This window comes from Eumetopias jubatus, unplaced genomic scaffold (genome assembly GCF_037043125.1).
Source record: "Eumetopias jubatus isolate StellerSeaLion01/CBP00866 unplaced genomic scaffold, mEumJub1_p1.0 scaffold_3, whole genome shotgun sequence".
NCBI classification, from domain to species: Eukaryota; Metazoa; Chordata; class Mammalia; order Carnivora; family Otariidae; genus Eumetopias; species Eumetopias jubatus.
The window spans coordinates 38671027-38697615 of record NW_028274809.1 but is presented as its reverse complement, the minus strand read 5'-3'; the positions used below and the strand labels follow the sequence as shown (position 1 = coordinate 38697615).

The 26589-nt window shown below is 36.9% G+C and overlaps 1 pseudogene; it reads left to right on the top strand.

Annotated features, from left to right (window-relative positions):
- The first annotated feature begins 16893 nt into the window (after positions 1–16893).
- On the top strand, positions 16894–17226 carry LOC114224312 (large ribosomal subunit protein uL23 pseudogene; annotated as a pseudogene).
- The last annotated feature ends 9363 nt before the right edge of the window (positions 17227–26589 follow it).

Sequence of the window (26589 nt, the reverse complement as noted above, 5' to 3'; positions counted from 1 at the left end):
CAGCGCGCGCCTGCGCAGACGCCCAGCCCGCCCGCGTGCCCGCCGCGCAGTGCGCCTGCGCGCAGTCGGCCGGCTGCACCTCCCGCCTGGCGTTTAGATGAGAGAAGAGGCGGCGTTTGCGGTGGGAGAGTGAATCTGAGGGGAAAGAGAAGGGGAGAAAGCGGCGTGGGCTGCGCGAGAGACCGAGGGGGGAAAAGGGAGGGGGCGAGGAGAAGGAAAAGGAGGAAGGGGGTAGGGAAAGGCTATGAAAGGCATAGCCTTTCATAGGAGGGAAAAGAAGAGGAGGGCGCGGGAGCCTTGGAGGCGAGGGGGGAGGGGGAGGGGAGGGGGAGGGGGCGGGTTAACCTGGGGAGGGAGAGGCGATTACTGGTGGGGAGCTGACCCAGCGCGGGAGGGAGGCCATCAGCGCTTGGGGCTATCCGCTGTCATGTCGCAGACATCCTTCCCTGCACAGTTTAAAAACCCTTCCCGTTCATTTTTGAAATGCCTCAGGTCTCTACAGTTTCGTTTCTCCCAGCGGTAATAGAGCACATCCACAGCCCTCTGGGCCAGTTAGCTTGAGGAGGGAACAAACGGTTTTTTTCTGACTCTGACCGCCGACCCTGCCCCATAGGTAACAGCGCTTAAAAGCACCGGCACATAGAAAAAAATCACTAGCAGGTCGGCAACATTCAGTTCTTGGTGTAAGATGAAAGCCTGAATCACAAAAAGCATTGCCAGTCTTTAAAAAACTGTATTAAAATTTCCATTAACACGCTTCCAACAGTTATCTGGGTGACCAGTTTGACGCTATCCTGTCTTGCTCTCCAGAATACCTCCTCGGAAACTGGTTCTACATTAATGTGAGGAGGCAATTTCGCTCGAGCTTCCACTCAGACTCTCAAGTGACTTTATTCATTTAGAAGAATTTCGGTTTGGTTTTGCACGAAGGAGAGGAGAAAAAGCAGTTCAAAAACCATTCACAATCACGACTAGCGACTTCAGAACACGAATGTTATGAGAAGACAGTGTATCATTCTTTAAAGCTGACCCAAGAGCAGATGCGGTGTGTGTGTGACTAATTGCAAAATTTTCCTTAGAATTACTTTTCTCACTGACTAAATTTCACTTCATTTCAGTTTTACTGATTTTCATGTATTTTTTTCTATGGAGAGGATGTTTGGCTATGATAAAATCAAAGAATTTTAAAACTGAAAGGAAGCTTATGGTTTCTTGTGCAAACCCGTGATGTTCAGATATAAGAGCACCTGCAGTGTGGGATGGAATTAGGGAAAAGTTAGTGTGCAGGATGACAAATCATTTGGAAAAGGATTTAAGTTATACATAAAAAAGGTAATAAATTCATTGAGTGTGGGAGCTCAGAATGTCTGCCTCTTGCTTCTCCTAGCATATCATGACCAACACACATAAACCAAGGGTGAATCTACACTCTTATCTCAGTGCTTCTTAAATTTAATATGATAAGAATCACTTGGAGATTCTATTAAGCAGATTCTGATTCAGCATTTCTGGAGTGGGGCTTCAGATTCTGCATTTCTAACAAGCTTCCAGGTGATGCCAGTGATGCTGGTCAGTAGACTATACTGCTACATGGAGAAAACCCTGAACTTGAAGATGACAGAACTTACTCTTCTGGTGGCCTTCATGCTGCCTCAGAAAGGAGTGGGATAGTCAATGGACTTTTTATGTTTGTAATCTTTCTGTTTCTACTTTTTTACTTTCTTCTTACATATCCATCATTATCCCCCTCCTGGCTTCACTTCCTTTCATATCTAACCTTACCCCAGTGAGCATCACTTAACCACCCTCTGCCAGGGCTGTCAACTTCCTGAACTCTTGTCTTTCCAACCTAGTCTGCTTACAGACTTCCAACCATGGGTCAATATAGTCTGTCTCTGAGCTCTGACACCAATATATCTGAGCACTGCTGGAGAAAATGACACAATCATTTGAATTACTGTTCAGAAATACTTTTATATGTTTCTGGTCAACTTCCTCTCCTAGTCTTCAAACCACCACTTTTTAAGCTCCTTGCACCATCTCTTCTCTTTTAGCAAATTATTAGTACATAATTGTATCTTCATAAAGATCATTTTTATTTTCAGATGAACATTCCTTCAACTCTTCATTCTCAAGTTCATTATCTTCATCCAGTTCAGTTAACACATCTAAAATGCTTGGAACAGGGATGCCTGGGTGGCTCAGTTGGTTAAGCGTCTGCCTTCGGTTCAGGTCATGATCCCAGGGTGCTGGGAGGGACCCCTGCATCAGCCTTCCTGTTCAGCAGGGAATCCGCTTCTCCCTCTCCCTCTGCCCCTTCCCCTGCTCTCTTGCTCTCTCTCAAATAAATAAAATGTTAAAAAAATAACAAAAAATAAATAAAATGCTTGGAACAATACCTGGCATGGTACTTTGCTGTCCTTAGAAGATATCAAAAGCAAATCCCTTTAGTTGTGTTTTAGTTCCCATCCCCTGCTCCTTTTTCTTCAGGAAATTAGTTCTATCAAGTTAAAGTCTCTGTCAGTCTTTCCCAGGCTATCCTCCCTCTCCCAAAGCATGTAAATATGCTTAAATCTCATTAATTTCAAAAAAGAAAAATCTTCCCTGCAACTATCACCTGTAGCTCTTGCCTTATTTCAGTCAAGGTTCCTACTTATCTCCAATTCCTCACCTCCCATCCATGCCTCAATATGGCATAATTTTTGTCTCCCTCACCATCACTCCAAGGCAACTGCTCTTGCAAAGGTAACTACTGACCTAATTACCAAATCCAAAGGACACTTTTCAGTCATACTTGATCTTTCTGCCACTTACTTAAAACATTGTTCTCTGTTGTCTTAACACTATTTTTCACTGGGTTTTCTCCTACTCACCTGGCCTCTCATTCTTTATCCTGTGTGATCTAGTTCACCCAATTCATGGTCTTAAATGTTTATTTGTCCTATACACTTGAGAAGTGTCTTATTTCAGTTATTATGTTTTTATGTCTAAAATTTCTATTTTTTAATTCAAATTCATCTGTCCTTTTTATCTCATAACATTTTACTCTTACCTTATGGAATTCATTTGTATTTTAAAAATCTCTTTAAACATATTTTAAACATCTTCATTCTAAAGACCATTTATGAATTATCTAGAATTCCTCATTGTTATTTCTCCCATATATAGTAAATGCTGTCTCTCATGATGTCAGATCTCAACTGCCTTATACTTTTGGTTTGTAAACTCATCCTTAGCCTGAATTATATACTGCAGCATCATGTGCCTCTCCTAGGTTGTAGAGACTTTTCTGTGACTGGGACCACTTACATTAATTTCTTGGCTTTTTTTTTTTTCAGTTTTTGCATAATGAAAGCAGTATAGATAATTGGAATCACCCCCACAAATTATGTGGTCTGGGATGCTGGGTTTTTATTATTATTATTTTTTTTAATCCTATTCAGCGATCACTGTGAGCTACAGAGTTTCCACACTGTTATGGATTTCTCTCTATAGAATTTAAAGGTTTTCATTTCTTTCTATAGGGTTCAATAATGTAGTAAAATATCTACAATTTCTGTGTGTTTAGAATGAGAGCAGATAAAGGGTGTAGGTGACAAGTTTCTTTTAAATTAGTTTTTTGGGTATTATTACCTAGCACTCCTTGTACAAATTTTAAGTCATAAAGGAAAAGCCACTTAAAGAATGTTATTTCACTTGAGTAGTGAGGAGAAAAAGCAGATTAAAGTATTTTAAGAAAAAATTAGTAGAAGAAAATGGACGCTATAAATACAGGCAATTCTCCCTGCCTTTTCATATATATATGAAAGTAGTTTAAGTAGTATGTTCACTAAAATTTTTTTAGGCTGGAAAGACACCTTTTATTTATTTATTTGACAGAGAGAGAGAGACAGTGTGAGAGGGAACACAAGCAGGGGGAGTGGGAGAGGGAGAAACAGGCTCCCTGCGAAGCAGGGAGCCCAATGCAGGGCTCAATCCCAGGGTCCTGGGATCATGACCTGAGCCAAAGGCAGACGCTTAACAACTGAGCCACTGAGGCGTCCCCCCAAAATACATTTTTAAGTGGATAAATAAGAGCTAGTAAAGAATGATCTTAGGGGAAAAAAAAAAAAGAATGATCTTAGGGGCGCCTAAGTTGGTGGCTCATCCAACTTTTGATTTTGGCTCAGGTCATGATCTCAGGTTTGTGAGATCAAGCCCCACATCAGACTCCACTTGCTTAATACTCTCTCTCTCCCTCTCCCTCTGTGCTTTCCCCACTCCAAAAAAAAAATGATCTTAAATGAAGAGGAGAAGGAGAAATATACCTTAAGAAGAAAATATGAAGAAACATGAGAAGAAAGAAAATACTGAGATGGAGAGGATTAAGATGAGGAAACTCTCACTGGATGATCTTAATCTTTAGGTAGGAACAAAACCCATTGGGTGGAAATAAGGGATTGGAGTGAGATGATGCTTAAAGAGGGTGGAAATACTTGGGAATTACTGTTTTAAGAAATGAACTTGGCAGGGGGTACTGGGTAGCTTAGTTGGTTCTTGATTTCGGCTCAGGTCGTTGTCTTGGGGTCGTGGGACCGGGCTCTGTGTGGCATCTGCTTGTCTGTCCCTCTGCTCCTCCCCCTCCTCTCTTGCTCTCGAAAATAAATAAATTTTAAAAATCTTAAAAAAAAAAAAAAAGAACTGACCTTGGTGGTCAGCAAGAGGTGATCAATAGTGAGGACCTAGTTAACAGTGTTTCACACTCCTGCTCTCCAACTTTCCTGGTCTTCTCAGCTAACATAGATCTCTTGCTTTCCTGTGTCTCTCTTATCAAGGGAAAAATAAAAATAGATATTATGTGGTGATGAGACATTTATTTGACTATATGTGCCAAGCTCCACAACAGAGATTAAGAAAAAGAGTTAAATGAGACCACTGAATCTGATTTGTAAGAGATAAATGAGTCACTGATATCAAGGAGTCTAAAAGTACGTACATAATATAATTGTACTATAGTATGGTAAGTGTTACAGAGATATGAACACGGAGTGTTAGAGGGCAAAAGAGGAAGTATTTAACTGTTTAGGGGAAAAGGATCCCAGACAAAAATGATTTATATACATAATATAATAGGGGCTCAAAGAGTACTCATTGAATTACCGAGTGATTGAGTTAATAGATGGCTAGATGTTGTGATTAGAAGAATTAAGAAGGTGGGCTTCCCACAATTCAAAGTAATAAGGGGCTTTTTGATCATTCTAATAAAGTCTACTTCTGACACTTTCTGAAAGGCATATAGCTTCATAGTTCACTCAGAACTTAAATGTAACTGTTAAGGTCACATTCGTTGGTTCTTTCATTTGGATATATGTTCATATAGTATTTTTTTTTCATATAGTATTTTTATTTCTTATAGTGGGTATCTTGTGTTTAAACAATAGATGAGTTGCTAAGAATTGTGTAAAATTAAAATATTTGCAAAATGAAACCTCAGTGAATTTTATTATTAATAGAGCACTAAAGAACACTGGTAATCAAGAAATCTCAGTTCTAGAACTTCCAGTTCTGCCACCCAGGTATGATTTAGGGCAAGTGTCTCCATCTCCTTAGGCCTCAGTTTTTTCATATGTAAAATGAAGGTATTTGACAAATGATTTCTGAAAGTTTATGATATTTTAATTGAATTGTCTTTTAAAACTTAAATTAATGCAAACTTTCATAAAGGAATATTATAATCATTGACAGTCACCCCTCAACTGAATATTTAGTAAATTCATTAATACATCAGTTTCTCAGAAAACATTTTAGGTTTATTTAAGTTCCCTTTAGTTTTTGTTTGTTTAATTTCCTGGAAGCAAAAACTGTTTTCTCAATAGTAACCCCCCTCATGTTATCCAGCTTTTGTACACAGGAAGACAGAATCGTGCTGTCTGGTGTGGGAATCTAGTTGTTTTCTAAAATTAATTTCCCTAACTAGTCTCAATGTACTACTCTTATACTATAGGGTTTTTTTCTAATAAGGTCTATTTCCTCCCTCTTTTTCTTAAAACAAAACCAAGACCCAAATATATAATAGACTGGCTCTTAGAAGCTAAAATTTATCCCATTCAATTGGTTTAAAGCTCTTTCTCAAACTTGTTAATTTTACCTCCTATACCTTATATGTAGTAGGCATTCAATAAATGTTTGTTTTTAATTTAATTTAATTTGTTTTAATTTTTTTGAATTTTTTTGAAATTAAGTCAGATTCTACGGATTATAGCCACAAAACCTCACCTTCCCTTGGATGTTTCAAAGCCTAAAAAGAAAAGAAAACATAATGCCAGCGATTCTGGCTGCCAGCTCTGTTTCCAAGGAAACAGAGAGTAGATCATCAAAATAAGGATTTTCAAACTGATTACCCTTTTTTCACCAGTTCAGTCTCCATCACTGTAAAATGAAAGGCAACATAACCTCGGCCTTGCAATCCAGATTTTCAATTCTGTTTGTGCTGTCTCTCACTATTAAAACCAGGCAAAATCTTTTGGGTTATGTTGGTTTTCTTATAGAGAGAATTAAACTCATCCACAAGGATAAAGAATACCTTTTGAATATAAAGCACTATGTACATTCGTTGAATAACCTAGTATGTTTTAACCTTAAAACTGTCAAGTGCTTAAATTACTGAATCTCAGATTTAACATTTCTTGGGAATAATATAAGAAAGTAATGGGAATTTATAAGAAAAGGACAAAGACTTCTAGGATGAAATGTTTTATTTAAAGAAAGAAGAAGAGAGGGGACAGTATGAAAAAAATAGGAGTCCAGGGAAAATAATTGGATTACCATTCAATAGAGCAAAATACCATTATAACATTGTTGGTTTGTTCCACAGATTTGTATCTACTATGAATAAAATCATTATCCTGATAAAAACAACTACAGACAACAAAAGCTTGCTTTAGCATTATTATATTACCTAGTGATGCTATGTGTTTTATAAAAGCAGTATTCCTCTCAAATCAACACACTATATACCCTAAACTTACAAAATGTTATGTGTCAATTATATTTCAATAAAGCTGGGAAAAAAATCCAGTATTCCTGTATTTTAAAAATGTAGTTAAAGCCAGAGGATTCTCTTCAGAGCGAAGTGCACAATAGAAATTTGCTTCAGTGGAAGTACAGTTGAAGATTTAGAAGGATATTAATATGTTCAGATACTGAAATTCAGATAACTCTAATGGGAAAGAATGAATAATGTAATCATTATTTGGGATCTTCCTTATATCCATTTTCTGCTTATATGTCTGTTTTCCCCCAAAGGATTCTAGCTTTTCAAAGGCACAAGCTGTAGGAGGTCTTGGTCATTTTTAAATATGTAGGCCCAGTATAGGACCTTGTATTGGAGATATTCAATGTCTTCTTGAATAAATGTTTTTTATTTCTACTTTGTTTTATTATCCTTCACTTTATCTTGCTTCACAGATGTGTTTTTTGCAAATTAAAGGTTTGCGGCAATCCTGCATCGAGCAAGTCTATCAGCACTATTTTTCTAAATATTTGTTCACTTTATGTCTGTGTGTCACATTTTGGTAATTCTCTCAATATTTCAAACTTTTTCATTATTATTATATTTGTTATAGTGATCTGTGATTAGTAATCTTTGATGTTACTATTGCAGTTGTTTTGGGGCACCATGAACTACACCCATATAAGATGGCAAACTTGATAAATGTGCATGTTCTTTTTTTTTAAGATTTTATTTATTTATTTGACAGAGAGAGACACAGCGAGAGAAGGAACACTAGCAGGGGGAGTGAGGGAGGGAGAAGCAGGCTTCCCACGGAGGCAGGGCTCGAGGCGGGACTCGAGGGATCATGACCTGAGCCAAAGGCAGACGCTTAACAACTGAGCCACCCAGGTGCCCCTAAATGTGCATGTTCTGACTGCTGTACTAACCAGCCATGTCCGTCCCTTTCCCTCTAGGGCCTCTCTTTTCCCTGAGACACAACAATATTGAAATTAGGTCCATTAATAGACTATAATGGCCTCTAAGTATTCAAGTGAAAGGAAGAGTCACATGTCATTCACTTTAAATCAAAAGCTAGAAATGATTAAGCTTAGTGAAGAAGGCATGTTGAAAGCTGAGGGAGGCCAAAACCTAAGCCTCATGTGCTGGTTAGCCAAATTGCAAACCCAAAGGAAAAGTTCTTGAAGGAAAATAAAAGTACTACTCCAGTGAACACATGAATGATAAGAAAGCAAAATAGCTTTATTGCTGACATGGTCAGTTTTAGTGGTCTGGATAGAAGATCAAACCAGCCACAACATTCCCTTAAGCCAAAGCCTCATCTAGAGCAAGACCCTAATTCTCTTCAATTTTATGAAGGCTGAGAGAGGTGAGGAAGCTGAATAAGAAATTTGAAGCTAGGAGAGGTTACTTCCTGAGGTTTTAAGCCATCTCTAGTACTTAAAAGGGCAAAGTAAAGCAGCAAGAGCTGATGTAGAAACTGCACAAATTGTCCAGAAGATCCAGCAAAGATAATTAATCAAGGTGGCCACACTAAACAACAGATTTTCAATGTAGACAAAATAGCCTTCAATAGGAAGAAGACGCCATCTGGGACTTTCATAGCTAGATACTAGCTTCAAAGTTTCAAAGGACAAGCTGACTCTCCTGTTAGGGGCTAATGCAACTGATGATTTTAAGTTGAAGCCAATGCTCATTGACCTTTTTGAAAATCTGAAGGTCTTTAAGATTTACACCAAATCTGTGCCTGTGCTCTATAAATGGAACAACAAAGCTTGATGACAACACATCTGTTTATAACATAGCTTACTGAATATTTTAAACCCACTGTTGAGACCTACTGTTCAGAAAAAAGGATTCCTTTCAAAATATTACTGCTCATTGGCAATGTACTTGGTCTCCCAAGAGCTCTGATAGAGATGTACAATAAGATTAATGTTGTTTTCATACCTACGAACACAACGTCTATTCTGCAGCCCTTGGGTCAAGGAAATACATTTCATAAGGCTATAGCTGCCATAGATAGTGACTTATCTGATGGATCTGGGCCAAATAAATGGAAAACCTTTTGGAAAGGACTCACTATTCTAGATGCCATTAAGAACATTTGTGATTCATGGGAAGAGGTTAAAATATCAACATTCACAGGAGTTTGGGAGAAGTTGATTCCCAACTTCATGGATGACCTTAAGGGGTTCAAGACTTCAGTGGAGGAAATTACTGCAGATGTGGTGGAAATGGCAAGAGAACTAGAATTAGAAGTGGAACCTGAAGATGGGACTGATTTGCAATCTGATGATAAAACTTGAGAAGTGGGTAAAATGCTACCAAATAGCATGGCATACTACAGAGAAATCGTTCATGAAAGGAAGAGTCAATTGATGTGATAAACTTCACTTTTATCTTATTTTAAGAAACTGCCCCTGCCACCCCAACCTTTCTGATCAGTCAGCAGCCACCAACATCACAGCAAGACCTTCTACCAGCAAAAACATGATGACTTGCTGAAAGCTCAGATGATGCTCAGCATTTCAAACAAGATTTTAAAATTAAGGTATGCACATTTTTTAGATATAATGCTATTGTACACTTAATATACTGCAGTATGTTATAAACATAACTTTTATATGCACTGGGAAGCCAAAAAATTCATTTGACTTGCTTAATTGCATTATTTGCTTTACTGGTTTGGAACTGAACCCTCAATATGTCTCTGTGATATGCCTGTAATACTCAATACTTTAATTAAAGGTTTTTGCTACCTTTGGGCCTTTTACTGTAAAATGCAAAACTTGTAATATTTAAACATATTTTCATTGTAAAGACTAATAGCCAAGATAGATTATTTATTGTAAAACAACTCTTAATATTTGAAAAAGGTTTTGAAAAAGATATGAGAATAAAATATTCAGAAAATTAGCTAACACAAAAGAGTTTCTGTTAAAAGAGAATATCAATAATATGTGTGACAAATATGTACTTGTCTTGAGAATGGTAAGGCATGTAGGAAAAGACGGTGAGTTTTGGCTAAAGAACACATTCATATATTTAACAAAGCATGACACTTACTAAGATCTATGAAAATATCAAAGGATCTGGAAATAGGTCCTTATTTGGGAACCTGGATGGCTCAGTCGGTTGAGTGTCCGACTCTGATTTTGGCTTAGGTCATGATCTCTGGGTCCTGGGATTGAGCCCTGTGTCAGGGAGTCTGCTTGAAGATTCTCTCCCTCTGCCCCTCCCCGCACTCACTCTCTCTGTCTGTCTCTCTCTCTCAAATAAATAAATCTAAAAAAAAAAAAAAGAAATATGTACTTATCTACATATTGAAAAGATTGAACTAAATGAGGAGTTAGCAAACTTTTTGTAAAGGACAAGATAATAAATATTTCTGCCTTGTGAGTCATAACATCTCGTTACAACTACTCAACTCTGCTGTTGTAATATGAAAGGCATTATAGACAATAGGTAAACAAATAAGTGTGGTTGTATTCCAATAAAACATTATTTATGAAAATAGACAACAGGCCAGATTTGACCTGTTATCCATAGGGTGCCTACCCCTGTACTAGGAGATCCCTTATTCAATATTCCAGACTCAAATTTCTATATCTGTGAATGTTAACATTAGCCATCATGGATTTTCTGATTTTCCAAACTCAGACATTTGTCAAGAAATGTGGTTAACAGTGAGATAGCAGACAAACTTAGGCTTTAAGTGTAATTCAAACTTTAGCTAAGTGTGTGTCCATTTAACCACAGTTCTATTTAGTATCACTGTACATAAATAAGAAATACTGTGACATTATCTCAGGTAGTATTATGACTAATTTTATTAATAGACCCATTTTAAATAACTAATACATTTTATTAAACATATTCAAACATATGCAGATAAAGGAAATATCTCTAAGAATTTTTAGGAAAAATAAATTTTATTAATTTTTATTTGTTTGGGGAAATTTGTTAATTTATAAGAATCTTAAGTTTCCTCTTAAAGGGCTAGGGACCAAAGTAATAGTTACTCATATGGTAGAACATTTATAAAACGGTATCAGAAAACCAAGCCTGCACAATGTTCTACAGTTGCCTTTATTATCACATGAATGTCTCACCTACAAAATTATTAATATGTGTCTTCCCTAATCCTGGTGCTAGGCCACTAAAAAAAAACCAAATTAGGTTTAAACTTTTTTTTATGCTAAAAACAGGGTTAGCAGAGGGTTTCCATTTATTTGAAGGACAAATGCCTATTTAAGACACAATCTCAGTAAAAGGAGGATGATGGTAGAAGCAAATTGACATTTCTAAAAAGTATTGTTATGGGCATCTTGTTTTTATTGATTAACTAGCTTTTTAATGTTGAATTACTTATGACTTGGTAAATAGCAGAGTGAGTTTCCAAGGAGTTCCAACTCCAAAATGAACTTTTCTCAACTAATAGCATAATATAAGAAGAACTGTTTCAGTTTTTACCTCTAACTCACTACTTTTATGATTTGGGAAATTATTTAATTTCTTTGAGTCTTGGTTTCCTTATCTTCAAAATAGGAAGAATAATTCAACCCTAGTGATTGCTGGGAAGATTATCGATATCTGTAAAGTGCCTGATATGTAATAGGCACTTTAAGAAAAGTAGCTATTATTACCAAGAGCTTCATAGCATTTGGCTATTTAGAAAAACTAGCACTTGTCCCCAGTAAAGTTAAAGAGCCCATCCTGGTACCAGAAGGGAAAGAAAAAGGAAAGATAAAAGTTTATTGAACACAAGGACCATCATCTTTCTGTCAAAGAGGCTAACATGATTTTTGGCTCAAAACTGACATTCAGAAATACTGACTTAATAAAAGAAGGTGGGAAGTTCTCAAGAGGAGAGATTAGTACACTTACAGCCAGCAGAAAGATGGTAGAAGGGTTTTTTTTTTTGCTTGCTTTTGTTTTTAAGGACTAAGGAATTTCCCTCCAGGGGAAGCACATTTCAGTGAAGACAAAGAATTTCTGTGGACAGTTGATTTTGAACCCCTGTCACACCTATGGTCTGATGCAGCTGTTCAGCATGTTTCTGTTTTTCTGTCCAGTGGCTCTTCCTAAAGCTGTGTGACACTTCCCTCTGCTACCACAAGGCCCTACTGCAAACCTCCAGCTGCTGTTATGTTTCATAGGCCTCTCTTCTAGGCAGTCTGCTTTGGCATGCTGCTACAGCACTGCTTCAAAGCCCCCAAGAAATGAAACAGATGGGAAGATTTCAGGGTCACTTGCTGGATGTTGCATAGGCCAATGCCAAGTTGGGTACACAGAAATTTCCCGGGTCTGTCTCAAAACCATCAATCTATTGAGTTACATTATAAAGGCTCTAGGAACTCTCTCTCCTCTGAGAGGTTCAGCATGACAATAGTCATCTGGTTCTTTGAGAGAGACAGAGCCAGCAGAGTCTGTCTGAGGAGAGTTAGCTTGATTTTCAACCCATTATTTCTTTTCCTGTGTCTTGTGGTGGGGGGTCACATGCCATGGGTATGTGCTGGTGCCCATGTCTGTTCAGTCTAACACAATAGCTCCTACCCCAGTAATCTTAACTTACTCTGATGCCTAGTGGGATGGAGTATGATGGATCCTCCTTCTTTCTCATAACTGGTGAGCAGTCAGTGAAAAGAATCCAAAATGTAGTGACTACATTGAGGTCAGAAACTGAGGAAGTGACAAGTTGCCAGAGTTTAGTCAATGAAAGCCGAGTGAGGAACAGAATAAAATCAGGAACTAAGACAACAACCAGAGACTCTAAGTCTGAACGAAAGAAAAAGAGAGAACAAGAGTCTAAGTAACAAAATGAAGATGATTGTTAGTGGGTACTGGCAGAGAGACAAGAACAAGGAAACTGAAAATATACTTGTAGTTAGGTCAGCTATAGAGCATTCCACTTATTAGTGTTGAATATTATTCAGAGCCTGAAAAAGGAAAATAATTCTGACACATGCTACAGCATAGATGAATCTTGAGGACATTAAGTGAAATAACCTAGTCACAAAAAGATAAATACTGCATGATTCCATTTACATGAGATACCTAGAGTAGTCAAATTCATAGAGACAGAAAATAGAATGGTGGTTGGCAGGGGCTGGTGGGAAGAGTAGGGAATTATTTTTTAATGAGTACTAAGTTTCTGTTTTGCAGGAGGAAGAGTTCTGGAGATGAATGGTGGTGATGGTTGCACAACAATAACAATGTACTTTAGTGCCACTGAACGGTACACTAAAAAAAAACCAAAAAACAAAAAACAGTTAAAATGGTAAATTTTATGTTATATGTATTTTACCACAATTTTTTTGAAAAGGAGTGTTTGCCTTGGAGGACTGTCACTTTTCATAACACAAGTCCTGTCCTCAAAATATTTTAGTTTAGTGAGGAATCCAGTGATTCTTCTCAGGAAAAAGAAAGTATATAAAAGTATTTTTAGGAATTGCTTACAAGTGGAAATGTCTTCCTTTTGGCACCACCAAGAAGCCAGTACTCTTGTGCCAAAATTATAGTTTCCTGAAGAGTAATTAATAGTCCATCCTGTTGGGTGCCTGGGTGGCTCAGATAGTTAAGCGTCTGCCTTCAGCTCAGGTCACGATCCCAGGGTCCTGGGATCGAGTCCTGCCTCAGGCTCCCTGCTCAGCAGGGAGCCTGCTTCTCCCTCTGCCTCTCTCTCTCTCTTATGAATAAATAAAAATAAAATCTTTAAAAAATAGTCTGTCCTGTTATGAGAGGAAAAGGTGGTAGTTTAGGACAGTGTGTCATGCAGAGCACAGTGTGCTCAGGAAAAAACCTGGAAAGAAAAATAGACAAAAGGGGGAAATGGAGATAACAGAAGTGAAAAGCAGAAAGCAACATAAAATTGAGGAAAAAGAGAAAATGTAGCAATAGCTCTCTGCTAAAGTCTGTGAATCCCCAGCAGTAAGCATTGGCAACGAGGACTATGAAACTTTAAGACACAATAATCTGTCAGCTGAAGAGCCCAGTGGAGAAGACATTGTGGAACAAAACAGGACTAGAGAGAAAAACTGAGCATGGGTCTCAGCCACCCTTGAACTGTGAGGTTATGTAATCCTCTTCAGGAGAAAGAAAGTCTAACTAACATGTAGATACTCTCTCTAGAATAGCGCTTCTTCAACTTTTGTGTGCATCAGAATGTTTTGTGGGCTATTTGTTTTTGTGTGTGGCAAATTTAAAACAATTGGTAATTTTTAATGGAAACAACTTGACCTAAAACCTTTCACAGAATTTTAAGACCCATTAAAACAAAGTTTGATAAGAAAAAAATTCTGTTGGGGCGCCTGGGTGGCTCAGTCGTTAAGCGTCTGCCTTTAGCTCAGGTCATGATCCCAGGGTCCTGGAATCGAGCCCCACATCGGGCTCCTTGCTCAGCGGGAAGCCTGCTTCTCCCTCTCCCACTCCCCCTGCTTGTGTTCCCTCTCTCGCTGTGTCTCTCTCTGTCAAATAAAATATTAAAAAAAAAATTCTGTTATTCAGCCTGATCTATTAGAAGCCTGATCAAAGAACAAAGGAACATCAGGAATCTTCTGAGTGATGGATAACTTAATTATCTTGATTGTGGTAATGGTGTCATGAGTGTTTATATATGCTACAACTTGTCAGATTATGTACTTTAAATATGTACAGTTTATCGTCTATCAACTATATCTCAAAGATAAATTTCTCTGGCTACAATGTAATTAAGTTGGAAATTAATAATAAAAAGAAAGTAAAAATCTATTAAAATATTTCTAAAAATTCATGAATCAAAGAAAAAACTATGATAAAATTTTTAAATTCTTTAGAATTGAACAAAGAAAACAGTATAGAGCAAACTTTATGAGATGCAGCTAAAGTGTTACTGATTATTGTCTTAAATGCTTACAAAAGAAAATGAGGACTTGATATTATAATCTGTTAGAAAAAATGGAAATTAATGAAATGAAAAATATACACATAAAAGGAAAGATCAGGAAGCAAGAGTTGGTTCCTTAAAATGACTAATTAGATAAACCTCTGGCAAGTTTAATCAAGGGGAGAAAAGAGGAAAAATAAAAGAATTGAAAAAGGAAACAAGATGCTGTAGATATTAAAAACATAAAAGGATATTCCACTCTGGGCAGGATGGAGTAACAGGGACAAGATTTATCATCCTTCCTAAAACAAGCAAAAAAAACCAGACAAAACATATGAAAAAACAGTTTTCAAGACACTGAACATCAAAGAACAAAGGGCAGTGGTCCCTAAGAGACAGAAAATAAGAGACAGAACAGAAATGACAAATGACAGAAATGAGGAGAGTCCTGTGATAGCCCCAACTTACTATCTTGAGAGTTTCCAGGCCATGATGCAGGGAGGGGGAATCAAGGTGGAGCACGGCAGATTCCCTGAGTTGCTGAGTTGATTCTTCAAGAATACAGAGCTGAAAGTCCTGGGAGACCAAAGAAGCTAGGGTTTGCAGGACAGAGTGTCTGACTCGAGAGAGCTTCACAGAGAGAGAACCTAGGATGTCTGCACATGCGTGTGAGGAAACCACCTGAGGCCAGAGAAAGGAACATCTTGAAGGCATTTAAGGAAAGTGCCTGGAGCTCACAAAGGTGTAGTGCCTGTTACCATTAGGCGGTTTAGAAAAAAAACTCTTAATTCACGGGCACTGGGTGGAATACTCTGAAAGGATTATAAAGGAACATGAAAAAACTTTTGGGGTAATGGATAATGTTCACTATCTTGATTGTGGTGATGGTCTCAGGGATGTTTGCAAATATAAAACTTACCAAATTGAAAAAAAAATTTTACACTTTTATATGTGCAGTTTGTTAATTATATCTCAAAAAAGCTGTTAAAAAACTTAAAAAATAGAATCTAGAACACAAAAGTATAGTACATATTCATAATATATCTTCAATAAATATTTATTAGTTTTTCATATAAATAACTTTATACAATAAATTTGAAAACAATATGAAGTAGATGAATTCCTAGAGAAATGTAACTTACAAAATTGACTCAAGATAAAGGAGGAAAACTGATTATATCTTTTAAAGGAATTAAAGCAGAATTTAAGAACTGTTTCAAAAAGAACAGTGCTGGGGGACCTGGGTGGCTCAGTCGGTCACATAGCTAACCCTTGATTTCAGCCCAGGTCATGATCTCAGTGAGACTGAGCCCCACATCGGGCTTCTGCTGGGTGTGGGGCCTGCTTGGGATCTTCTCTCTCCCTTTCCTTTTGTCCCTCCCCTGCTCTCTCTCTCAAAAAAAGTGCTGTGCCCCCCAAATTTTTATAGGGATATTTTAGCAAATACTCAAAGTGTAATAAATAAAAAGCACAATATAATGAACTAAGAATAAAGCCACATGTTCAATACTCACTATATATGTAAAACATACTAACTCAACAGGAGGAAAAAAATCCAATCTTAGCGAAAGAGTATCATAATTACCTCAATGATTGATAGATAAAGCAGAAAAAAATCAATAAGGATAATGATGACTTAAACAATAACCTCAATCCTTAGATAACTATTTTCAGGGAATAGAAATAAAACTCCTCACCTCATTTTATGATGTTAAAATATCTTGATATGAGATCCGTCACAAAAAAGAAAAAATTCCAGATCAGTCTCATCCATGGACATAGATACAAAAATCCTGAACAACAATAACCACAAACCTATCAATGTACAAAAGTTAAGTTATTCGGTTCTTTTGTTTGTTTGGTTTGGTTTTTTATTTTTTATTTTTTGTCAGAGATAAAAGACTGAGGAAACTTGACTCTATAAGCCCCTGGAAATGAACCTCGGAAATCCCTTTCATGAAGATGGCGACTAAGGTGAAGAAGGTGCCCCTCCCAAAGGCGAAGCCAAAGCAAAAGATTTGAAGGCCAAGAAAGCATGCTGAAAGGCATCTACAGTCACACAGAAAAGATTCAGATGTCACCTACATTCCAAGGGTCCAAGACACTGCGTCTCCAAAGGCAACCCAAATATCCTCGGAGGAGCATCCCCAGGAGCAACGAGTGTGATCACTATGCCATCATCAAGTCCCCCCTGACTACCCAGTCAGCTATGAAGAAAATAGAAGACAACAACACACTTGTTTTCACTGTGGATGTCAAGGCTAACAAGCACCAGGTCAAACAGGCTATGAAGAAGCTCTATGACATTGATGTGGCCAAAGTCAATATTCTGATCAGGCCTGATGGAGATAAGAAGGCATATATTTGACTGGCTCCTGACTATGATGCTATGGACATTGCCAACAAAATTGGGATCATCAAACTGAGTCCAACCGGCTAAATCTAAATTTTTTCACCATAAAAAAAAGAAATAAAAGTTTGATTTAACATCATGTTATATGTATAATAACATTGTTTAGAGATACATACATATGCTATAATTAATGCCAAATAGTCAAACACATTCCCTGTAAGATAACAAGGATATCCACTACCATGACTTTTATTATATTCTCTATTTTATGACAAAGATATTCACCATCATGAGTATTCAATATTGAACCAGAGATCTTAGCCAGTGTGGTAAGAATGAAAAAAAAAGAAAGACATTTGCAAGGATGTGGATGGAGCTAGAGGGTATTATGCGAAGCGAAATAATAAGTCAGTCAGAGAAAGACAAATACCATATGATTTTACTCACATGTGGAATTTAAGAAACAAAACAAACAAACGTGGTGGGGGACAGGGGAGAGAGGAAAACCAAGAAACAGACTCTTAACTATAGAGAACAAACTGATGGTTATCAGAGGGGAGGTAGGTGGGGGATGGGTGAAATAGGCAATGGGGATTAAGGAGTACAATTGTCATGATGAGCATCCAATGTTGTATGGAAGTGTAAATTCTACACCTGAAACTGATATTACACTATATGTTAACTAACGGATTTAAATAAAAACTTGGGAGAAAATAAATAAATAAATAAACACCCTCCCTACCCCCTGAAAATAGAAGTAAATGAAAAAAAAAAAGAAAAGATATGGCATAAGCATTAAAAAAGAAACCACGAAACTCTCGTTTGAAGATAATACAATTTCCGATATGGAATAACTTAAAAGGTCTCTAGACAAACTATTGGACTTAATTAATAAGGTTTCTGAATTTAAAAAATCAACAAATAAAATTGAATTGCCTTTCTAAATACCAGAAACAAGTTAGAAAGAGTAATCTTAAAAGTACCATTTACAATAGCAACAAGACAAAATACCTAAATACGTGGGAGTAAATCTTTTTTAGTTTTCATTTATTTTTCTAAATTCAATTTAATTAACATATAGTGTATTATTAGTTTCAGAGGTAGAATTTAGTGATTCATCAGTTGCATATAACACCCAGTGCTCATTGCATCAAGTGCCCTCCTTAATGCCCATCACCCAGTTACACCATCTCCCCACCCACCTCCCATCCAGTACCCTCAGTTTGTTTACTATAGTTAAGAGTCTCTTATGGTTTCTCTCTCTGTTTTTGTCTTATGTTTCCTTCCTTTCCCCTATGTTCATCTGTTCTGTTTCTTAAATCCCACATATGAGTGAAATCATATGGTATTTGTCTTTCTCTGACTGACTTATTTCACCTAGCATAATAACCTCCAGTTCCATCCACATCATTGCAAATGGCAATTTCATTCCTTTTGATGGCTGAGTAATATTTCATTGTATATGTACACACATCTTCTTTATCCATTCATCTGTTGATGGACATCTGGACTCTTTCCATATTTTGGCTATTGTGGACATTGCTGCTATAAACATTGGGGTGCATGTGCCCCTTCAAATCACTGTTTGTATCCTTTGAACAAATACCTAATAGTGCAATTGCTGGGTCATAGAGAAGCTCTATTTTTAACTTTTTGACAAACCTCTATATTGTCTTCCAGTTTGTACTCCCACCAACAGTGTAAGAGGGTTCTCCTTTCCCTAGGAGTAAATCTTGATAAGAGACATGCAAGTCCTTTATGGGAAAATTAAGAAATTTTATTGAAAAACCTTAAATAACATCTAAGTAAAATGGAATGATAATATATGATGCTCATGGATTAAAAAAAACTCAATATAAGAAGTGAAAACACAAATGGCAAGATTTCATTCCTTTTGACAGCTGCATAATATTCCATCGTGTGTGTGTGTGTGTGTGTGTGTGTGTGTGTGTGTGTGTGTGTGTATCACATCTTTATCCATTCATCTGTCAATGGACATCTTGGCTCTTTCCATAGTTTGGCTATTGTGGACATTGAATGGAGCACTGGGTGTTATACACAAACAATGAATCATGGAACACTACATCAAAAACTAATGATGTAATGTATGGTGATTAACATAACATAATAAAATTAAATTGAATTAAATTAAAAAAAGAAGTGAGAACACAAATGGAATGCAAATATATCTAAAAATACTCACCTTTTTAGTAATCTGGGAAATGTAAGCTGAAATCACAGTGAAACACCACTGAACATCTAGAGTACTCATAAACATGTGGCTTATATCTGTGAGCAATATTGAACTCCGGAATTAGACTGACCCACTCAGGCATGGACCACCACTGGTGGCCTACATGTAACACCGTGGCTTGGAGATATGGGTGCTTCCTGTGGCCAGCTAGCCCCTAAGAAGAAGAAAGGAGGAAGACTGGGGTTTTGATTGCCCAGTTTCTGCTCCTAAATTCACTTCTCTTTCCTAGGGTGGAGTATGGGGATAGAGAAGAGTCAGGAGGATTATGTTAATTGACCCCCCTTTAACTAGAAGAAAACTCCAGGAGAGGTAATAAATGCTACTACTAAAGATAGCCATGTTGTAGTTAAGGCAAAACCAGTTACCCTTGGGGCGCCTGGGTGTCTCAGTCGGTTAAGTGGCTGCCTCTGGCTCAGGTCATGATCCCAGAGTCCTGGGATCAAGCCCTGCGTCTGGCTGTCTGCTCAGCAGGGAGCCTTCCTCTCCCTTTCCTTCTGCCTGCCGCTCTGCCTGCTTGTGCTCTCTCTGTCTCTGTCAAATAAATAAATAAAATCTTTAAAAAACAAACAAAAAAACCCACAAGTTACCCCCACAATGGTATAGTTATTTTTTACAGGGATGGGTAGCCAGCATGTAGAGTAATTTTACAGCAACAGTTGATTACTTGAGGTTTATCAGCACCATAACCAAGTACCATCAAGTTCAACAGAATAAAGAGACACCAGAATTTAATGAAACAGTATATATTCACTTGCACTTTAGAGAACCATTCTAAATATATAATTTGGCAGTTACTTTTAATAATCTTTAAATTAAAAAATCTTACTAGGGGAATAATTATCACAATGCATGTGGTATAAAATTCAAAGGGTATAAAGTGTGTACAGTGAAGTCTTTCCCCTGCCCTGGCAATTATTCTTAAGAGTTATTTTTCTAATTATATATCATCAAAGATGTGTTTTATTTCGTTTGCTCTTTCCTCTTGATTTGATGAACACAAAGTCCTCAATTTACAAATGAACTTTTGGAGCATAATTTGCTTTCAAGGCTTTTAGAATTCAGACTATGTAGTAAATTTCTGTTTCTAGTTTCTTTAAGGAAGCTCACTAGCTTTTAATTATACCTCAAATGTAGAACATGAAATACTGTAACGCCTAATGCATTTGATAACATGGTTTCTGTATGAAATTGTGTTCCAAGTTGTAACTGGGACTTACTCCAAAGTCCCAGCAGAGACCATCCCTTTTCTCTCCCAATCCCTATACTAGAACTTCCAAGCTAATTCTCTGGGAAGTGGGAGGCAAAAACTATACCTATGGTGGTGGACAGGGTAGTAATGGAACTTCTGGGAAAGTAACAATGTACACCATGGGAACCACCTGCCAAATGAAGATTGGTAATTGGACTACAGTGTCACTGATAGCACTGCAGGAACGGGAGACCAAGCACTCCCGAGTCCCACAAGCTGTAATTTGCTTCTGGAGTGTAAGGTCAGAAGTAGCAATGACTGTCATGCATATAAGTATCTTTAACTTACAGAGACAATGGAAAATACTGACAATCTGTTAATCATCTACAAATGGTTCCTTTCCTACCTCTTAATTTTAATGGATACAACTTGAAAAGGAAGTATTTTTCATAGTCATTTTTTTACTTTACTTCAAAGTATGAATATTTCTTTTATAGTATGTTTCAAAACCAACTCCACCATCAGAATGTAAGACAACTGTTTTGGTTAGGAAATCCAGAGTAGACATATTTACAGTCTCTTACTCCAGAAATTGAGATAGAACTGTCAAGTAATTAAGCCAAACACTTTTTTTTCTCACTCACTCAGTGTATTGGCCAGATACATTAGGGCAGGGAATATGCTTGGAGAGCAGTCACATAGTCTGGTGGAATGAAGCAGACATGGAAATGAGCAAGGTTTGCAGAGTGATACAAAGAAGGAAGTAGCAAATGATACAAAGAAGGAAGTAGCAAATTCTATCTGGAGCTGGGAGTGGAAGCTGGAAAGAGGAGGGCACTCAAGAGACTTCAGTGAGTGTGACACTTGAAACCACCTTCTATCTCCTGCAAAGAACATGTCATGCACAGAGCAAAGGGACAGAGCTTTGCCAGGGAACTACATTTAGGTGGGGCTTCACGGGCATAAGGGATGTATGATGGAATGTGGTATGAGGGGAGTCAGGAAACTCCAGACCATCCGGATATATATGCTAATGCCTTGCGTATTATCTTGTCCATCACACTCCTCTGGAAATCTTTAAAAAAACACACACATTGTTAGTTATTTTTACTCCTCTTACTAACATATATTTAAAAAGCTTTATAAACTTATTATTAATAAATTGAACAGAGGTTATAAGATAAAAAGTCAAAAGTTGCTCTCCACATTCATACCTAAACTGAGCCCTGCTCATTCGTGGAATATTTTTTTCATTGGTAGAATATATTATAAGATCTTAGCAATACCAAGATATATAAGTATCAACTATTTCTTTAAAATTTATTTGAGATTTGGAAAATCAGAAACAGATCTGTCTTACATCTTCGGAATCTGGTAATTTTTTTCTATATACGTAGAATACATACAAATAATTTATCAATTATGGAAGGTGGTGTTTTAAAAATCTTATTTTATAGAATTTTTCAAACCCATACAAAAGTGGAGATAATAATATAGTTAACTTCCAAATTCTAATCATCCAGCTACAATGACTAGTAATATTTTCCTTTTTTAAAAAAAAAATTGTATTTATTTGACAGAAGGATAGAGAGAGAGCACAAGTAAGCAGAGCGGCAGGCAGAGGGAGAAGCAGACTCCCCGCTGAGCAGGGAGCCCTTCATGGGCTTGACCCCAAGACCCTGGGATCATGACCTGAAGGCAGACGCTTAACTGACTGAGCCACCCAGGCTCCCCTTCCTTTCTTTCTTTCTTTTATTTTTTTTTAAGATTTTATTTATTTATTTGACAGAGAGAGAGATAGCTAGAGAGGGAACACAAGCAGGGGCAGAGGGAGAGTGAGAAGCAGGCTCTCCGCCAAGCAGGGAGCCCCATGTGGGGCTCGATCCCAGGACCCTGGGACCATCACCTGAGCCGAAGGCAGACGCTTAACGACTGAGCCACCCAGGCGCCCTCCCCTTCCTTTCTTAATTCTACACTCTACACCTCCCTTTTTTTGCTGGAGTTTTAAACATTGATTTCAATTTATATCTTCAATTTACATCTTTCACAGATAAATAATAAGTACTAATAAGTACTTCAACTTATATCTTTCACAGATAAATATTTTGAATACATTTACAATACCACTGTCATACACAGGAAAATTAACACAATATTTATTCTTTGTGCATTATTCTTACCACTAACTCAAAAATGTCTTTTACCTTGATTTATTTGGATTAGGATTGAAATAAGATCTACATATTGCATTGATTTGAGACACAAATTGTATCATTTATTAATTTTCTATCTTCACTTACATCTATTTCTGGATTTGCTTCTCATTTCCATGGTCTTTCTGTCTAATCATGTACCAATACAACATTGTTTCAATTATGCAGATTTATAATATGTTTTTATACTTAGTAGTACTTTTTCCACCCTCAATTCTTTTCTTGGGGCTTTTCTGGCTATTCTTTTTACTTGTACTTTCAGATAAATTTTGTAATCAACTCATCTAGATTCAGAAAAATATCTGATGGTAATTTTATTAAATTTATAAATTAACTTAGGGAAAATATACATATTTATGATGTAAGTCTTCCTGTCCATGAATATAATGTATCTTTTTGTTTTTTCAAATCTATTTTTTTGTCATCAGGAGTGTTTCATCATTTTTCTTATATAAATTTTACCTATTTCTTATTAAATTTATGCCCCAGTATTATATATTATAAATAGGGTTGCTCTTCCATTATTTCTTCTGTTTATTGTTTGTTTACATGAAGTTATTGACTTCAACCTCACAATAAGTCTGGCAAACAATGGAGGATAGTTTGTTTCATGGAGATGAAGGTTTTGTTGTTTTTGTTGGTTAAGGCTTCAAATTGACTTCTCACAAGTAGGCTGCAAGCAGATTCTCTAGCAAATTGGCATCCTGGGGAGAGCCAGGTACTCTGAAAATTTCTAACTAGGAGAAGTTAAAGGTTATATAAGCCCACCTGCCAAATTGACTGCCTAACCTTAAAAGCCAAACAGATTTACATTTCTTTCCTTCCTCCTCCTCCTTATCAGAGACCTGGTCTGGAAAAAAATCTCAAACTGCAAACAGAAAGTTCTGTGATAAATCAGGTCTAAGAACTAGAAGGGAGGTTGTTATGGTTTAACAGATGCTGTGACTCATGAAAGACTTTATATCTAAGCACTCATACTCACAAGTAATCCTGAATTTGGCTTCAATGTCAACTAATCCAGAGAGGACAAAAACATGCAGTATGCTATATTGTGTCCACAGAACTTCTGTCACTTAAGCATATTTACATTTCTGAAAGCAGGATAATTTCAGTTTGGAGTCACAGATCCTACTGCCTACAGAAAACTCTAATCGGACCACCACCATGGATACTGCCCAATTTTAGAAATGATGTTATTCCTGGAAAAAATGTGCCTATAATCATCTGTTTAATAAAAGTTATTTCAGCAGTTGTGGTTCAGAAAATATTTCTAACCCAATTTTCACCTGTCTTTACCAGCCTGGAGATCATACTATAGCTATTCATAAATTACAGTGGATCCAAATTCTATCCTTTTTAAACAGGAGTTATTTTTTTTCCAAAATGATCATGGTTATTTCTAGGAGTCCCCAAACAAGTGCCTTCCCCATATTCAAAAACAAATCTTTCAGCTTTCATCACTATATGGTACCATTCATTCATTCATTCATTCATTCAGTTAATATGTACTGAGTGCTTTCTGTGTGAGGGGATTTGGCAGAGTCTTACAGATATCTCAGTCCTGGCCCTCTTGGGGCATTCATAGTTTTTTTTCCTGGAAAGCTCCAGTTATCATTTGTCAACACGCATTGCCAGCAAGCAGCTGGATGAAATTTTTATCACTGCCTCTGCTGAGGAAGTCCCCTGTAAAACACTTGAACAAGAATATACCGAGAATGCTATCTTTCAATGTTCCTGAAGTCTCCAATCTTATGTGCTGGAACAATGTGGAGGTGGAGAAAATAACCCTCCTCAATTCTGTGCTCCTCTTTGACGTCTGGATTCCAAATCAGGGCGGCTTCTTCATGAAAAAAAATTTTCTGTAGCTCTTGGGGCTCAAAACAGTCCTAGAGGCCCAGTGTCATGTTTTCATCTTCATCATCCCTCTTGCCTGCCCCAAACCCCATTACTGAACTATGGCACCCAGGCACATCAATGAGAGCAAATATTTTCCAGGTGTTGGTGGTTGTGCTTATGTTAGGAGTGTCTGGATCTCATCTTAAATGGTCTGTTGCATTATGTAGCATAATTCAAATGCTTGGTCAGGAATCTAGCATATAAAATGTAACCACTTAAAGATTTTGCCCAGAACTACAGCAAAAAAGTATATGGCTTTTCTCAGTAAACAATTCATCTAGAGCTAGGTGCGTTACTAGGTTTAGAGTGGCAACCAATTCTTGTAGGAATTGACAAGAGTTACCTCTAGAAGATCCAAAGCCAAGTGGGAAATGTGGTTCAGGAAAAGGATTCAGTCCTGAAATACTGAGAAATCATGTTGTCAGGGAGAATGCATGACAACCTCTAAAGGCGAAAAAAAAAAAAAGCAAAATAAAACAAAACCAACCAACCAACTGTCAAAAAACAGACACTAGACCAATCAAAACTGTTACTGAGGGGTCAGCCCTGGGAATACTAAGAATAAATTAAAATAAAATTCAATCAATACCAAGTCTGACCTGTTTCGTGGGTAAGTATCTACTGTCACCTTGCATGTTTTAAGAATGGTCTTATTCAAAAGTTTCTAAACTACTCTAAAAAAGAATCCAAAATGGGGCTATGATGTAGCATGTATAACACCTGACACAATATATTACTTATTACTGGAGTGTGGATCAGGTAACTCAGATTTTGAAATTTCTGGTATTTTGCTTGGTGTTGTTCCTTCCATCATTTAAGTTACCTCAAAAGGGAATGTTTGTCTTTGCTGAATAGAGCAAAGAGACTCAGTGCCTCTGTCCCTGTGGGTTGGCAGCTGAAATGTTTCACCTTGTTGACCTACATGAACTCTGAGAAGATGGCATGGGTTTTGGAAGCCAGGAAGGTGAGAGTCAATGTCAGCTTTAGAATTAATAGTAACCCCATTTTGAGGTATTTATCCTATCCTAGGTCAGAGCTGTGGACAAATACATTTATTGATAATTCACAAGAATCAAATTTGGGAACAACCTAAATGTCTGCACAAAGGAGATAAATTAAATAATATATGATGATAAGCCCATGAAATGGAATAATACACAACCATTACTGTATTAAATCATAATGTATCATCTTGCATTAAAATCTTATTTCCAAAAACTATATGGTAAGGTGAGAAAATGTTTATAATATGCGTTAAGTCAAAAAAGGAATATATAAAATAGATATATAGTATAAACCCACCTTCATAGTTGCAAATGAATTTTATATATTTTTGTATGTTTTTCTTTCTGTGCACACACATACAGAGTTGCATTTATATACACATACATGCAGTTATTTATCTTTTCTGTTGGTCAGAGTAAGCTAATTTATGCTGAATTAACAATGTGAAAATCTCCAGAGTCCAGAGCTTTGAGACTATAATATGATATAGACTAGATATGACATAGACTAAAAATTCAGAAATAGAAAAGTAATCTGAACTGGAATACACCCAAATAGAGGGAAATTCCAGTTGTGAACTAGCAAAGGAATGGAATTTAGATTTAGATGACAGGTTTTATAATTCAGTATATTATTTATAGCCATTCACTTCCAAAAGAGTTATAACCGTCACTTATAATGAAATCTCGTATCAGTGGAATAGTTAAAATAAAAATATTGGAGAAAGCTAGAATAGCATTTTTCAAAGTGTGTTTCACAGAATGGGACTAGCATCATGTGAAAATAAAGTTTTGTGTTCATATAAGCTCAAGAAATGCTTT